At 36.3% G+C, this 17,749-nt stretch overlaps 3 protein-coding genes across 6 annotated transcripts in view; all 3 read right to left on the minus strand.

The window, feature by feature from the left end:
- The window catches only part of pros (prospero), a 161,254-nt gene extending 156,654 nt beyond the window's left edge, over positions 1 to 4,600 (minus strand). For 2 of the 4 annotated variants that reach the window (XM_066393557.1, XM_066393551.1), the window contains exon 1: positions 4,584 to 4,599. The gene's annotated coding sequence lies outside the window, so the exon portion shown is untranslated. Of the gene's footprint in view, positions 1 to 4,583 lie in introns of all 4 variants that reach the window. The other 2 variants (XM_066393558.1, XM_066393556.1) reach the window with 2 other exon arrangements.
- LOC136411134 (tRNA N(3)-methylcytidine methyltransferase METTL6) overlaps positions 1 to 17,749 on the minus strand; it is a 192,083-nt gene that overhangs the window by 87,435 nt on the left and 86,899 nt on the right. The window lies entirely within an intron of this gene.
- Positions 7,870 to 17,749, minus strand: part of Rcd6 (Reduction in Cnn dots 6) — a 67,508-nt gene continuing 57,628 nt past the window's right edge. The window contains exon 7 of the transcript XR_010752299.1: positions 7,870 to 7,880. The gene's annotated coding sequence lies outside the window, so the exon portion shown is untranslated. The remainder of the gene's footprint in view (positions 7,881 to 17,749) is intronic.

Consider the following 17,749-nt stretch of genomic DNA (forward strand, 5'->3'; position numbering starts at 1 on the left):
TCTTGGCACTATATGATATTCAAAAAACTGCAAATTTCAGAACCTCGACCAGTAATGTGGAGTCCAAAGCCCTTCATGAAGTCTCTGGATCTTACAAGACGTAACTGGAATTTTATATATTCATTTTGTAACTTCGTCAACAAAGCTGTTAGCTGAACTTGGAAGTCGGAATTCATTGTGAACATTGCACTGTAAAGCGTTCACCATAGAACTGTAGTTACCATGCCATCAGGGTTAAAAAAATTGGGAAAATTGAAACTCCTTGTCACGCAGACATATGATCAACAATTCTTGGTCTCCAGCGTTGGGCACTGGCGTTGACCTTTGCGGGGAGACGTTGTAGAGATCTTAAGCAGTAGTTCCATTTAATCAGGGCTTTAGCGTTGGCGTCTCCACGAAGATATTATTATCGCTACTTTCTTGATTTTTTCCAATTCTAAAAGCTTCTAGAAAATACCAGACGACAAATCATAGATTTTGGTTTAGTTAATTTCCACTATTTTCATTATTCTAATCTTTAGCTGCTATGCTTTGGCTGCTAGACTGCCATCATTTCCCAGTATTTCGTATTCAATATGTCTTTTTTCTTATACTCCCTTCTGATCTACGTAACATTTATTTTCTTTTTCTTTAAGTAGTTTCCATTTTTTTTTCTACTGGAGAGGATATCTTTCTTGTCCTTCTCTGTGCTATCTAAATTCTTGCTTCTAATCATAATGGCGCTTTACCATATGAGCAACTAACCACCAAATTCTTCTCTCCAACGCAAACACGAAGTATCCGGATGACGATATTTTACTTTTGGAGACTAATGACTTGGTAACTTTTTACCCCAGAAATAGATCTCAAAGAGAGAGGCCGAGTCATGTTGATTTCAAAAATATGCTTTATAGCACATATGTGGTAAGCAGCTACTTACTTTCAGCTGGGCAGTTAATTGGAAAAATATTTTAACATGCTGCAATTACTATAAAATTCGTAAAAAATTATTATAGGTAAACCTAAAACCAGGCAAATATCTAGCAATTTAGCATGCACAACTTTTTAAATTTTAGTTAAGAACAGAGCCTTAAGCGTGTGTAAGCGTAGCCGTTAACTGTTCATCCGTCAGGGTCAGTAACGTTTCTCGAGTTAAATGAAGATCAATCTCATTATTAAATCTGAATTTTGATTTAAAAATAACATTTTCACTTTCAATCATACTCGTATTATTGTTGATTTACAAATGTGCATGTACAAACGCAAGGCTTGTATTTCCACCACAGGCAATATTAATGTGCTTGATCCACTAGAGATGTGTGTTGATATGTCTTAGCAGGATTCAGTCAGTCTAGAAGACTGACTTGGGGCCGGGATTTATATAGAAAAGTCAAGAGCTGTGGTCTCACTATGAGCCCTGTTCAACCAATAAGCTATATAGTCGCATAAAAGAAAATGCAACTGCTACGCAGCTGGTTGCTTAGAAGTAAGCAGTTCAGGCTCATCTTGGACGGATAAAATCCGTCGATATCTGAACGGTAACATTCACAAGAATTAAAGCAGTCAAAACTTTAAAAAGGCTGAGGCCCATCCTGCATGATTTGGTTGAGGTGTCTAATTTAGTATGCACTAGAAGCAAAACAATTTTGGAAAAAGCTACTGCTTCAGCTGTCTTGTCAGTATGCTATTTAGAAGAAGACCCAAGTCAATGTCACGATGAAAAGTCTCATAATCCTCCTTAATTCCAGCCCTGTATAGAAACTAATTCAACTCTACATTTGTTTATGAGCAGTGGTTGGTGTATTCAAAATTGCTTGTAAAAAAAGGAAAAAAAAATTGAACTTCAAATTTTGTCCATTATTTACCTATTTCTATAAGGAAAATATTAAATGTAAATAAGACAACAAACGAATAAACAACAACGAACGGGAAAGCGAATCAATAACAAATTGAAAAGCAGAGATCTATCTTTCCAAGCCAATAAAACAGAAACCAGTTGTTTCTCCTTTTAATGTAACTACAGTTTGAAGGGATTCACCCCCTGGTCGATAAAGTGACATGCAGCATCCCTTTAACAGAGGGCAGCACGCACCACTAAAAAGGGGATGGCAGAGTGAATTCTCTTTCAAGCTCTTATTCGTAATGAAAAATTAAAAAATAGCTAAGGAATAGATATCGTTTTGTATGCTTTCTCGGTTCTTATTAACAGGCCATTGACGTTCATTAAATTAGTATCGATTTTAATGTGCGAAGTAAACCACTTTCATTGAAGATTACTGTATCTAATATGAGAATAAAGAATTTTCGAGAAAAATGAGCGAAAACCTTTTAACGACATTTAAACGTGAAACTTTAATAACCTCTTGAAATGAAAGGACCCTTAATTACGTCCATTCCATGTAACTGCGATAAGGTTTACTATGCCAAACATCCATTCTATTTAGTTTGAAAATCTCCCTTGGTCCAGCGAAGGGTCGTCAAAAGATGTTGGTCTATTTCGCCGCAGAGAGCATTAGCAATAAAACAGAATGGTCGTCGCTAATGTCGGATACCATTCCAGACTCCAGACTCCATTCGGTCCCGGAGTCGCAATTAGACGAACTGTAAGAACTATTCAAACATTCGTAGTTTTAGGTTAATATGTTTAACACAACGTTTACTGCGAAGTAGAGATGAGAATGTTACAATTATTCTTCGACTACGTACATTCAAAAACTGAACATTTGCTTTCCTTGTCTACTAGTCACGCCTCAATAATAGCTACCTCTCATGTGGCTTATTTGTGGCTTAAACACAATAAGCGTGAATTTGGAATACTTATTGGCATTTTGTGATTTCTTGTTTGCCCATCTCTACCATGATATATTTAAATAATTGATATAATTGGGGATGCATCCAGACTTTAACGGTCGACACGGATCTGGATATCAAAGTTTCGGAAAGTTCTCGTCGGTTGCACTGGCAGTGCAGCACGTGAAATGGGACTCGCGATTTTAATTGGCGAGTAATTCGCGATGAATGGATTTATGGATGCAAGAAAATGGCTGTATTTCAGTTGACTTTCGAATTGGTGTTGTTGTCTCTCTAACGACTAATTAAAATGTTAAAATTTACACTGCTTGAAACAAGAGAGACCAAGTAGTGATGGAATCGTTGCTGCACTCCTCAAGAAAACTATGGTTGAGAGGGCAATTTTCCAGAGAATACATTAGATCTCATTATACCATTATTTCACCTAGACGCTTATTGGTTTTTGAGATTTCGTCTTTGCCGTTCTTAACATGATATATTTAAATACAATTCAAGTTGCATCTAGACTTAATCAACCAGAGCCGATATGAATATCAAATTTTGGAAAATTTTCGATAGTTGCACTGACACATCAGGACGTGAAATGGTGCCCGCGATTTTTTCACATGAAATGGAACTTGCCAAAACCTATTGTTGAGGTGGTAATTTTCCAGGGAATACATTAGAAATGATTACATTATACAATTATTTCGTGCATATATATTAATGAGGCAGAAGCGAATTTATGGGCGATGATAATTGCGTTTTTCAACTATTAGCTTCAGAAGACACCATTATTGGATATATTGAATGACTTCTGAAATATGTTTTCCTCCTCTTTTGTAAAATAGATTAATAATGGCGCATATATGGTTTATTATTTCCCTATCGAATTTATGAAAAATTAGCCACAACGTCGTCATCATACCCATTGTTGTTTCACTTATGGTGCTCATGGAAATGAAGGTAAAATGAAATATTACCTTTCACGTTATGATTCAACGCGCGTTGCCTTTTTGTGTTTCGAATTTAATTTATATTTAATTTAGGTAAGTTTATTACACGGGAGTTTTATTACACACATTATACACCAGGGTTGTAAAATAAGCACTTATAACTCTCACGTCTTAGATTCCCCAGTATTACGTGGTGGTTTGAGATTCAAACGTGTATCATAATGATAATGGATAATGATAATAGATAATGTTAATGGATAATGATAATGGAAAATGATAATGGATAATGATAATGGGTCACAATCAAATAGTTACTTCGCTACTTTGGTATATAACATACTATTCCCTATGTTAACCCTGTTTGACATTAGCAGGTTCACTTCAATTATACTTTCTGCTATAAGTAACGTCCTTTACTACTCATCTCGATAGGTATTTATTTATTACGCCCATAATAATATTTAACTGCCACTTAAATGAAATGGCAGACAACTTAGCTACTGGGAAAGAACATCCAAGTGCGTTTGACATAATGTTATACGTTCCAAGTTCATTTTTGTATTTATAATGCCGCAAAAGCCAACTTTTTTTAAATATAATAGTAATGAGCTAAAATGAAAAACTTGTCATTTTTCAGAAACTTTTAGAGTCAGGATCGGAATCCTGATTTTAATATAATTACCGGGATTTCAAGATTTCGGGATACTGGGGTTAAAGTCCTTTTTGCGAATTAAAAATATTTGTGACACCCTGTACAGAGTGTTGGAAAATGTCGTTTAAGGAATTTCAGAGCAAATTTCACCTCCAAAATTACGACAAAAACTTACTACAAACATAGTTCTAGAAATAGGTACTTACCGATTTACAGGATGTTTTCTTTACATAGCTACTGCTGTCCCAAAGCAACTGGCGATCTGTAGGGCTTCAATTTAACTATGATGTCAAAAGGTGTATCCGTAGGAGTAGTCTTCAAACTTTCCTTACACATTCTATACGAACTGTAAAAAAAGATGAAAATTATTTTCAGAATGTAAAGAAAATAAAAGCAGCGAAATACATTACAGTGGATCCCTATGACTCATGTTAAAAAAAACACCCTGTATTCGTAAGGGCTCGAGAATTTTTTTCGAATTTACAATATTAGCAGTTCCTACTTTTAACAAACGATGACAATACTAAGTACTACGTTAATACCTACTCGGTACTGCTAGTTAGAATAATATTTGAAATAATTTCATCTTCTTTGGAAATTGCGTTGATTCACTGAATGGTTTCTAAATACATCAGATAGTTTCAGTTTATGACGATTTTTCCTTCAATCTCGATTCAATTTAAAATTAAAAAATAAGATGCAGCATCACCCCTCTAGAAAACCTGTTTACTTAAAACATCAATTTGCCTCTAAATTGCACCCTTTCTCATATTCCCAAGTATTTAAATTTTCGTCACTCTAGCTAAAGAACTACATAAACCTGTTTCAGTTAACAATGAGCCTCGGATGCTGTTTCCCAAAGATTCCCATGACTCTAGATAAACATGAGAGCTCATTATTATTCTAATGGACCAAGTAAGACCGCTTTATTTACCATACAGGTGGAACTTGATTTCTAACGATCTTGAAAATTCGTTTTCGGAGTCAGCAGTTCTTCTTTGGTCGTGATATTATACGTTTAGAATATTTTTGGTGGTGATAGTGCCAAGGCCTCCGTGCAAACTAAACCTACACCCTACAAACAGTGAGTATTGATCTATTAGCATCTAAGATGGCAGTTCTTTGATTTTCCACTGTTAAACGGCTTGCTAATAAAATTTATATGCAAATGCCAAGCCGGATTATTCCTATGAGACTGAAACAATAAAATTTGCAACCCCTTCTTGTCTTGTCATCCCTGTCTTTCTTACCTAAGGCCTGAAAGACAGAAACATTGCACCCCTAAAATTCCTTGGGGCGTACAGTAATAGGCGTAAGGGGTTTAATCGTATTTGTAGGCAAATTTCGTTTTTTGGTAATTCGAGTTTCCCTAACTATATTACTTTCTGTCTACATAGTCACGAGGACACAAATCAGATCAATCGAGCGGAACACTTTCGAAAATGTGTTTCCAAGGCGCAGTTTCTTAGCTTGGGATGAATTTATCGATTGAGATAGCTCCTAGAGGATACAACACCCCTGATATAGGAAGAAGGGTGATGCCAAATATTCATGAACGGGCTTCTTTGTTCTCGAGGATCCGCCATGTTTCGCCGATGAAATAAGGGTGTCTAAACAGTAATGCGTCCTTAATCTCTAATAGCCCGGGTTAAATTCAATTCGGATGACAAGCAAGTTTGCCGATCTCTAGTTAGACCATAGACTGCAAGATATGTTTTGAGCTCATAATTTACTGTAATTATTCTTATCAAATTTTCCCATTGGCTTTTAATTATTCTGACGCTTCTTTTCTTCAAATTACATTTAAAGAAAAGCTCAATATAAATTAATATATAGCAAAATACAAACATTTTTCTAAGTAAATGTTTATTTTTTATTGAATACTACTTAGGTTTTCAGTCAGGAGAAATTCTTTGGTTGATGAAGGACTGATGATTTTCTTCCATTTTCGAGAAAGAATTTGGGATTTCTAGAATGACCAAATAAGCTTTAGTGAATTATTTAAATTAAATTTTGGATTTAAATTGATTTATTAGAACTATTTAGTAACTTTTTACCTTAATACGACGGACATGAGTGGAGGACTAAGGAATTTAAGATATTTAAAATCCTGAAAACCTCAGAATATCGTTTAAAAAGCGCTGTTTCGAATTTTTTTTTTGTTCAGCTTGACAATTATTGAATACCACTATCAAAGAATTCAGAAATATGTAACGATTTTAATAACAACTCTAAACTCAAGTCTCAAAAATTTCGGGAACGTTTTTAAATTGTTAAGGAGACCACACAAAAATTCAATTTCTGATTGGCTAAAAAATGTAATGTTAAATTTTCAGCTTAAAATCATGGATATTTGGGGTAGATCATGCAATCAAGGATTTTTCTAAAATTTAAAATATCGGATGAAGGTAAAAAAAGATTATCTTTTAAAGCCAACTCTTGATTATTTGATATCGAACTTTTTTGATAACGAAATAATTTTATCTAAATTAAATTTAGCTCTCAGTAATTTGGGATTTTTACTTTTTGTTCCGCTCAAATTGCGTTTTTGGGTATATTCAATCTAAAATATTTTTAAATGTCCCGGAATAAGACTTAACTAGAACGTTTCAAATAATTTACACTTGGAGAAATTTTAAATCAAATTGACTTTTTGCTATTGTCAAATATGCGGATATGCGAATAATGCCAAATTTTTTTTTAACAAATGCAATGGAATTTCTGACTTTTTCAACCTCTTCGTAAATATTTATTTGAAAATTGAGATCTTCAGTATGGCGCCAAAAAGTCACAGATTTTAAAGAATTCGTGAAATATCTGAAACAATACTTAAAAAAAGTATTTGCCGATATTTGGAATTACATAATAATTTTTGAAACTAATGTATTTTTGAAAAAAAAGTCAAATATGTATTTTAAATTTCTAAAACTCGAATCAAAAAGTCAGCTATTCCAATTTATAATATCAATTTTTTAGGGCGTTACTAATTGTTGATGTTAAAATAAAAATAAAACTTTGATATTTCAGCGGAAATCCAATGCTACGTCAATTTCTTTGTGTATGTCATAATGACTAACTATTCTTTTAACTAGAGAAGTTCATTGCCTCCATTATTGCGTCCATTGTTCATTTGTTTTCCTAACACACAAATGTGTTTAGAATTCCTAACACACATGAGTGTTTAGAATTCCTCACACACACCTATATTAGCATTTGTTTTCGCGACTACTATCTCCGTTTATTATGTCTTCTTTAGTATGGAGTCGTGGAAAAATGCCATATTATCTATCTATTCAAAGAATTGATCTCTTGTAGTTTTTTCTGAGAAATCCGCACTCCACAAATTCTAAAATTTCCAAGTTATCTTCCAAGGAGCCAAAGTCGACTATTCTTAATAATTAATATGAAGAAAAAATGTTCCCTTTATATTAATATAGTTTAAACTAGTTACAATTCAGAACCTCGAACTTTTTATAGCCTATACTTAGAAGATCCCTAATCTTCTCTTATACATATCTATATTGGTACAACAAATGTTATCACTTAAAGGATCCTTCAAAGCTAAATATTTCTTCAAAATGAGTATGCAAACGGGCATCAAATATGCTCTCTACCGTTTTAAAGATTTAGAAGTATTTTAAAATACGTTCGAGGACTTCATTGAGTAACAAGAAGCCGATAAAGTTAAAAAATTTTAAAAACACTAAACAGACCTAAAGTGCGTTGTTCTGACTTATCAACCGCTCTAGAAGCCTCCCCCTGGTTTTCAACATGGTGAGATTTTCTGAATATCAATATCCCGATTAATTATTACTTTGGTTTGCCACTGGATCTACAGAACTGCCACATAATTGATTTCTTACTGTTACCTATTATATATTAGTTTCCACTATTACCTATTATTTCCCTGTTCCCTATTTTTACCTATTATCTACTACTTATATTATATGAGTCATAAAACCAATTTAAAATTTTTCCATTATTGCTTCTCTGACTGCCCTATTCTTGTTCTGTTCACGACACATTTTTTCATCCCGTTTCGTTTCCCAGGCCCATTTCAAGCCATCTTTCATTTTATCGCAAGTGCCTATATCTAAGACCAAATTTCGTTCAATTTAACCCAACAAAATACCCCTTCATCCTCCCCTCAAATACGACTTCTTCCATGAAAGCACAGGGGCAAAATGAGAGGAAACAAAGACGATGGCGCGTTCGCTTATACAATTCTGAACGGAACGAGCCCCGATAAGGCAGCTTCGTGTAAACTATGGCTAATCTGACTCAATAAACTTTATAGTGGCAGGAATGGTGCTGCAGATAACAGCAGGTTCGTAATCTGGGTTACTAACTTACAGCACGAACGATATTTAAGTTTAATGGCGCCGAAACGCCGTCTCCTACAATAGGAAATTATTGCCGGTTTTGTTTGCGAATGTACCACTAAAGCAGAGATGTTTCGGTAAGCCTGTCAATATCGCCGGTCGCAATAGTAATCGCTAAACAAAGACATAGATATAGATGATTCTAAAACGTCAGCCAGAAGGTCAGCTTAGGACGCTCTCTGGTCCCTCTCCAAGTTATAAATTCGTATAATACGGCAAACTACCTAAAACTAGTTTGTAAATTAAATTAGTTAATAAATAAACCCTTCATAGATTACTTCGGCCGATTTAATGAATAACTCAAACTAACTTGCAAGTATTAGCAAAACCGAGCTAAATTACAAGGCATAAACCCCAAGGGTATTCCTTCGGAGCGTTGGCTAGGGTGGAGCGGGGGGTTGCGAGGGGTCCGGGCCAAGGGGCGATGTAAGGGATGCTTCTTATATCCTGGAGGCCAGATCAATACAGATCAGGAGCCGCCCTTACCCGTGTCAGCGGCCATCGCACCCTCTTTACACCCACCCCCTTCCTTATTCGGATGCTGTGTTGTGTAGTGTGGCCGCAGGAGAGAGGGCCCATCTTAAATACAACACCATCGGGTATAGACCCAAAACGCTTTGTCATGAAAATCGATTAAATAAGGTGGAAGGTTCCTTGCTTTGGCTTCAAACAGAGTTTGTTCTGTTAAAATGTAGGTTACAAATGAGTTTCTTTAGCGAATGCCTTCAGCGGAGTATTCTCTAATCGCAGTCTCTATTTGTATTAGAGAAAGGAAAAGGTAAAATTACTAACTTACTACGTAGGAGGGGAATTCACCCATGAGGATTTCGGTGACCATAAAAGATATGAGAGCGGTTAAATAGAGACAAAATTGCGCAATGTATAGTTTAAGAATTTGCAGTTTCAAAATTTTTAAAATGTCGATGACTTTCGGAGATATTGGAAAAAACTGAAATTTTGAAAAAAGGTTTTTATTTCTTCTTCAGCTCATATGGCGAAGTAACTAAAAATGTTTAACACTACAGTTTATTTTTTCTGATTACGATGATTACCAAGGTTAAAAAACGTGTTCTTATACCAAAATAACAATGAAGTGGAAATTTTAGAGACGATGTGTAATATGTTAAAACCTCCTTAAAAATAAAAAATAAGCAACGTATCTCATCAGACAGTGTAAAGACTCTTGAAAAAACGTAAATATAGCCAGTATAAAATAATCCAAGTTTTGCATCAAAGAGATACTGAACGGAGGATAGCGTCCTGTAGGAATGTTATGACACTGTTGGAGCAAAATCTCCATTTTCTTTCCAACATAATATTTACTAAATAAGTCTGAAAATCCACTTGAACACCGAGAACATGGACCACAAGCACGTTTCGGCAGAGATGTATGGGTTGGTTTATTTGATAATACGATCATTGGCACATATATTTGCGAAGGTAATTTGACCCCAAATACAAATTTACACTTTTTAAGGACTTTCTCTTCGTATTATACCAATAACATTTGCCTCAACCGCTTGAATAACCTTTGGTTCCAAGAAGATGGTACTCCGCTACATAATGATAGATCAGTGACTAATTATTTGTGTGAAATATTTACCGGTAGAGTCGTTTTACACAAAGGAGACAAGCGTTAGCCGGCACGTTCTCCAGATTTTTCCCCATTAGATTATTATTTATGGGAGCTATGAAAAATCTTACTTACAAATGTATATCCATTGATATTAATTAGTCGCAGAGGGAATCGTGGGTGTTTGTTTCCGTCTTAGTGCAGAAACAATAAGTTTATGACAACCGGGCATTGTTGTCTTTTTACAGCTCGTTACTCACACATCGCGCCCTTAAGTAACATTAACACTCGTCGGTTTTTGCAACTGGCCGTAAAAAAAATAACGCCTGTTAATTTTATAATCGCCTTTCATCAAATAACTAGGTAGAGCATAATTTTACTTAGTCTTACACCTCACCTTCAGCCTCAAACTTCGGCCACAGGTGTAATTTTCTTCTTTCGGCCTTCTTCGGCCTCTTTCCTTCTGTATGTAAATAACTATAGTATTGTTTTGAAAAATCTCTTAATTTCTACAAACTCTTTTGAATTTTCAAAGTCGCTTTCAGGCTGTCTGAGCAGCCATCTGCTGGGTTAGTCGTGTTTTCTTCCAGATTTTGTTTTTTTAGGAAATAAATTTCTTTCGCACTTCTCACGGTCATCTCCAGAACACATATCACCTACTAGTAATGTCATCTATCAACTTTTCAGGTGAAGGGAGAAGAAACAGTTGCTGTAAAATTATTCCGGTACTTTAGGAGTGACTCCTGATCTTCCTTGGTTGCTCCCAAATGCATCTACTGGCAACCTGCTCAAAGTTATGAACTTGTTGTCCATGCGTTCACCCAATTCCTTGTGTCCTTCAGCTATGAACCAACAGTCGCCAATTTAATAATCTTTTCGAGAACAGCCAATCCTCTTGGATGAGCGCCTTGGCCTTACGTGAACTAACTTGTGCTGATCTGAATTACATTGGTATTGAAAACTTCCAAGAAATTGTGTAGAAATTAATTCATTTTTCGGATTTAAATCTGCCCGCTTTATTATTCTTAAACCCCAAGTTACTCATTATTCACAGCTGCACCGTCGTCACAGAAAGGACTTTGTTCAATTACAGTGGCAATAAATTCCAGCGGGAAACTTAAAACGGGAAGTTTATGAGTAGGTTGTTAGCAGCAACAAAGACAAAGTAGTTTAATCCCGCTCTCTGGAGTTATGGGTTCTTGTACAAATGAAATCAGGAAATGAATTCCCTTGGACTAACGCCGGCCTTTCTGTAGTTGCGCTTCCTCTTCTCTTTTACTGTCGTTATTTATCGGTGGCCGTGTGTCTTTTTTCCTTTATTTCAGTTTATTCTTTACAAGTGAGTTATATGGGTCGAACTTTACGCGCCCCATTAGCCACTCTTATGTAAATCACGAAATATCTAACAGTGTCAAATCGGGATGGTGGGAGGGATGATTGCTACAAAAGTTGAAATATTTTTTGTGCTCTCGACGACTTCTACTTTTGTACAGCAATTTTCTAATGAAAATCGATTAGAGAGGCAAGATTTATCTCCGCCCCTGATTCAAACCAAACAACCGCCAATCGGCCGAAAAAGGTTAATCCCAAATTACGGAATAAACACCGCAAACTATCTAAATTGAACTTTATACGATTCCTCGAAGACCGGCGCGGTCCGAACACGGATAATAGTGTAGGAATAGTGTGGATGAGTAATGGATATATTGGAACATAAAGGCTTAATTTCGCAGGAGGGTTATATTGTATAATAAAGCATTGTTCTCTGGAGGAATTGATTGCCGCGCACGAGGAAAACTCTTCTTTTCGAACAAATTAAGACTTAAAGCGGCATAAAACTACTATGAACACCAGTAATATAAATACCTTCCTCTCCATGGCAGTGAACAATTAATTAAAGGAATTTCTCATGTAAATTAGAAGTGACACATGAATGCAAGGCATTGTGCGAATGGATTCTGGTTCCAGCTTAAAGGTGTCGCAGTGGAATCCCGGGCCTTCCAAACCAGCTAAGCCATTCAATTGTACGGCAAACAAATCTTTTTTCAAAAAATACTTAAGGATTTCCGCTGAAAAGCCATGCAAAGAGATCAGCTCCATATGGATGATAATGCTTTTCATTAGAACCATGAATGAAGCTGCTTTAAATTTGGTAATATTAAATCTCACTTCGGAGACAATTTTTTTCTCTATGACTAACAGATCATGTGCGTATCAATGTGTTTTACGCACTCAATTTTTTTATCAAATCATCGTGTGAAAAGTACTACACATGATGCATGACATGACAAGTTGGTTTTCGCACGAATATGGCACTTCTACAATCATCAATAAAATCAAAAGCAACATGATGCAGGAGGATGAGCAATATGATGAGTTGCAGGTGGACGTCTAATAAAACCTGGATTCCTCGGTCCTTATGTGAAGCTCGGAGGTTTCAGCTCATGTATATTAATGACCAGACTGTGCCGGCGAGCAAATCTTATTGCCGGTGCTAAGCCGATATCAAGGGACCGCACCCGGCTGGCCGCCATCTTGCCGTCCCCCTTACTTTATTCTATATAAGTGTTGCTGTCTTTGTCCGTCTCCTTTGCACGCCTTCGCCGCCTTCCTTCTTGCTTGAGTCGATATTCTGCAGAGCGGCAGCAGGGAACGTAAGAATCTGGAGAAAGAATCTTTGGCTATGCCATTGGCGTAGATGGTTTGAGGTTTATGTGAAATTGAGGAACTTTGAGTTTTGTTTTAGAATGTTGGGTTGTAAAACGAAGAAGATGTAATTAAACACAATAGACAACAAATAAAAAGATCGAAACTTTGCGCCACGAATTGGTACACGTGGAAATGAAAAATATTATTTTTTTTTTAAGAAATAGATTCTATCTACGTTGTCCAACGATCTAGATCGACTGGATGTAACAACCATTTGCCGGGGTTCCACTAAAATCGGTCTTATATTCTGAACAAAAGGCCACCATGTAACAGTACCTTTAAAATATCATTTTGTCGTCAGAGATGCGTTAAGAGACGCAACCTATGCATGAATAAAACATAAGATGTCGTAGTGACGTGACTCACTCCGATTTCGTCGCCATGAATTAGTGTCCAATTTGTCAATAAGGGAAACAAAACTGTAAAAAACTCGTTGATGTCGCCTATAGCTGCGACCATGATTTATGATCAGGATGAATAATAATTACGTAAATTCTAGATACTAAATATTAACGTGCAGTAAAAATTACTAAATTAAATAGAATTTATAAAGAAATTGCCCCATTTGACACCTTTGACCACGAACGATAAAAAATACTCAAAATTATGTCAAGAGATAACAGATATTTCTATTAAGAGCTTTACAAAACATTTTGGCATGCATTATTACTATTTATCTACTGACATGTGTATAGAAGTGATCATTAATCGGTGTTAATCCATGTCCAGAATTGTAACCCGAATATATAATATCCAGATCTAAAATATCTAGACTCGTTCCAAAGTGTCCTCCATCGCAGTTACCAGAATATCATAATGCATTAAACCTGCCGTTAACAGAAGCCTGTAACGAGGTATAATAATACCTATTATGCACGTGCAGCATTTACGTTACTGTAGGACAAAATAATGCATTTGAGGCAGATTTGAAAGGCGTCTTATGCACTTCAAACGTATATTTTTCACAGAATTTTCCATGGCAGGCAACAGACCAATTTACAAACCGAAATTTTGCAGATTCTCCTGTGTCAGTGAGCAAAAAACGTACCACAACATTTTACGCACAAAATGGAATCGTAGGTACTCTCCTGGGATCTGGATAGTAGAATCTTCCCGAAGAAATTACCTCAAAATGTCTTGCATCGTTTTGACTTTATTCCCGTGAAGCGACCTGTTCAGGTTAGTTCAGGTTCAAAAATCTAATCCTGGAATGCTCATCGTGAACTTTCAATCCAATTTTGATCTAAATTTGACTGAGAAAATCTAAAAGAAAATTTAAACGGCGTGAGTGAAACTCCTAAAATTTAACCGTCATGTCGTCATGCCACATTTACCTCCAAGCTGTTAGGAACCTTACTAAACGTTAAGAAATCTCACTAAAGTGAGACTCTAAGTCTTTATCGTTGGAAATCAGAAGAAAATCTTTGAAAAGTGAAATTCCTAAGAATTTACCTTCATGTCACAGTGCCGAGTTTGCTTCCATGTTGTCGAAAATTTATCGGTCTTTTATGAAATTTAGTCGCTTTATGAAATTTATCGCATCTAACTTGAACTGATACGCCTTGGAAATGTTGGATTAATTCAGCTACTTGAACCGAGGACCCATAAACCGCCCACATTTCTCGTTCACTCCCTGCCTAACGTTCAGAAACCTTACTAAAGCCGAGGCCTTAGGTTTTTATCATAGGAAATCGGAACAAAACCCTTGAAACTCCCCCAGCTCCGTCCGAACGTTGTTGAGGTCTTACGCAGGGCAGGGGATTCTCGACTCTAATGGCCTTAATCCGGGGTAACGTCGAGACAAAGGCAAAGAAATCAGAGTTTAAAGGGGAACGCCAAGTAATAAAGAAGACCCGGCACTGGAGATGAGAAATGGGAAACGTAATTAAGATTAGTCATGGTCATTACGAGTGTTTTGTAGAATTTGCCTTTGGTGACGTTTTGCCTCCATTATTCCGGATTCAGTCGGTGTGACCGAAGCCAAAGAAAAGTAAGTAACAATGCACGATCCAGGCTGCAAAAGCCGTTACAAGACCATTAAAATATGAAAGCGTGTATAATCCGCAGCATCACAACCTGTATCACTTCTCACACATCTAAGGCAGGGTCACAGGTGAGGGGTCAGTACATGGTCACTTCTTTCTTGCCTTGAAAATCTCGTCTGGTAAAGGGTGAATATTAATTAGCTTTAGTGTCCCACGACAGGAAACCGGTCCTGTGGATTCCTTTTCCACTCAAACATTTTTCTGTTAACCTGAACTCCGGACAAGTCAATTAATCGCTGCCCACTTAATAACCGTGGTAATAAATTAAACTGGACGACAAGTAGAGGAGAATATTCGAGAGTATGAAATATGGGAGTTGTAGAGCCGATACACTCCAAATACGGATTCGCATGGTCGTCGGGTTTGAAAATTGTGCCTTGAATATATATTCAAATTCCCAAATGAGACTCCGTCTGAATATATTTGCTTTGGGGCCTTATCGTACGCCCTTACGTATCCTAGATAGAAGCCCTTTGATATTGTAATTCCCAAATACCGGACCGATGATTTATTCCTTTCCATTAAGCGTGTATTAATTATTTCTTATGCCGCTCCTACTATAAATTGCAATTAGTTCCATTGTGGAGAAGTTACGTTGGAGTTTCTGAAAATTCCTGAAGAGAAGTAAATCGAAAGTGCTTTCTTAGCTGGATAAATCTGATATTAAAATATTAAAGTTTTGAAGGCGAAGGTTTGTTTCGATTATCATGCTTAACCTAAAATTGAAGCAATTTTAAAAAATATTAAAATATTTTCACGATTTTGGAAAATCTGCACCTTTTTGAAACACAATATTAAAATGTAACCTCTTTCAGTTTGTCTCAAACTGGTCAAAGGGCATAGATTCACAATACTGAACATTGAAAAATCTGTACCCTACAGATTCTCCATTATTTAGAAATGTAAAATAATATATCCAGCCATTTTCTCATTATTTGCTTAAGATAATAATTATAGAATAAACTTTATGTGATCTTTGTATAAAATATAAGAATATATGTATATAAAAATATAAAAATCAAATTATGTTATTACTTATTTAAAAACGTAAGTGCGGTTTACCACACTTTTGTGTGCCGCTTCTTATATATGCATTTAATTTTAAATTATTCACCGTAGCACCCAATACAATTTCTACATTTAACTATTTACACTCACTTTCACATGAAATGCACCACCCAGTAATAATAATAATTAAGTCTTGTAATTTTGGCAAAATAATGCTTCATAATAGAGTATCAAATGATCAGACTTTCAGTTAAAAGATACTACATTTGATAATGAAAAAATTAATAATAAGTGACATCGCCTCGTACGGCAATGTAAGCACGTACTCTTCGCGGTATGCTTTACAACAAATGATTAATATCTTCCTGGGGTATTTCATTCCATGCTACCTCAAGATGATGTCGTAGCTCATCCACATTATTTGGAGGCCTCGGTAAATTTCGAAGACGGCGACTCATCAAATCCCAAAGATGTTTGATGGGCGATAGGTCCGGTGACCGTGCAGGCCAAGGCAGTATTTCCAATTGTGCTTCTTCCAGGTATCGTCGAGTAATGTTCGCACAATGTGGCCTTGCATTATCCTGTTGGAAAATGCCATTTGGTAAAGTTTGCATGAAAGGTACTAATACTGGCCTCAGAACATTGTCAATGTAGCGACGTGCGTTTAGGGTGCCTGGAACGAACACAAGAGAAGACCTTCGGCCAACACATATCGCACCCCAGACCATAACACTAGGTGTTAAAGCTGTGTGGCGCCTTTCAGAAAATTGCAAATTTCTTCTTTCACCTCGGTATCGTCTGATTCTTCTACGACCATCATTGATCCATAAACAAAATCGCGACTCGTCACTGAAGACGATATTGTTCCACTCTTGATTCCAATCAATTCGTTCTTGATACCAGGCCAATCTGGAAGCTTGGTGTTGGGCGGTTAGCGGCAGTCATAGATTTGGGCGGTATGAATGCAGGCCAAAAGACGAAATTCTTCTGTAAATTGTTGCCATCGACACCCGACGATTTAGAGCTCCCATCCAATCTACTGCAACAGACATTGTTGTTTGAAATCGATCACCAATGGCCATCCGTCTAAGAAGTCGATCTTCACGTGCGTTGCTGCTACGGGGAGAGCGTCCCGCTGGACGATGTCGCTGAACCCTCTCTTCAGACCACGAAGACCATATTCTCGCAATCGTGGTGTGGTTCCGATTCATTCTTCGGGTAATCTCACGAAAAGAAAGTCCACCCTCCTTCATGCCGATAATTCGTCCTCTATCGAAATCCGAAACGTGGGAAAAATTTCGACGCTGTCTCACTAGGGGCATTTTGAGATGTCTTGTTCACAGTTCAACAACAAAATAAACTGATATTTCGATGTAAATATTATTTTATTTATTTACAATTGAATAAAAAATCTAATAGGTCGATGACAAAAAAACCACTAGCATTCTTTCTTTTTTACTGAAAGTCTGATCATTTGATACTCTATTATGAAGCGTTATTTTGCCAAAATTACAAGACTTAATTATTATTATTACTGGGTGGTGCATTTCATGTGGAAGTGAGTGTATTATAACTACAATTTCCGATAAAACACTATTACAGTATCTATCACCCTGAATATAAGTTTCCCTGACCGTGAAACACATTCTAAAATT

This window comes from Euwallacea similis, chromosome 9 (assembly GCF_039881205.1).
Source record: "Euwallacea similis isolate ESF13 chromosome 9, ESF131.1, whole genome shotgun sequence".
Lineage (NCBI taxonomy): Eukaryota > Metazoa > Arthropoda > Insecta > Coleoptera > Curculionidae > Euwallacea > Euwallacea similis.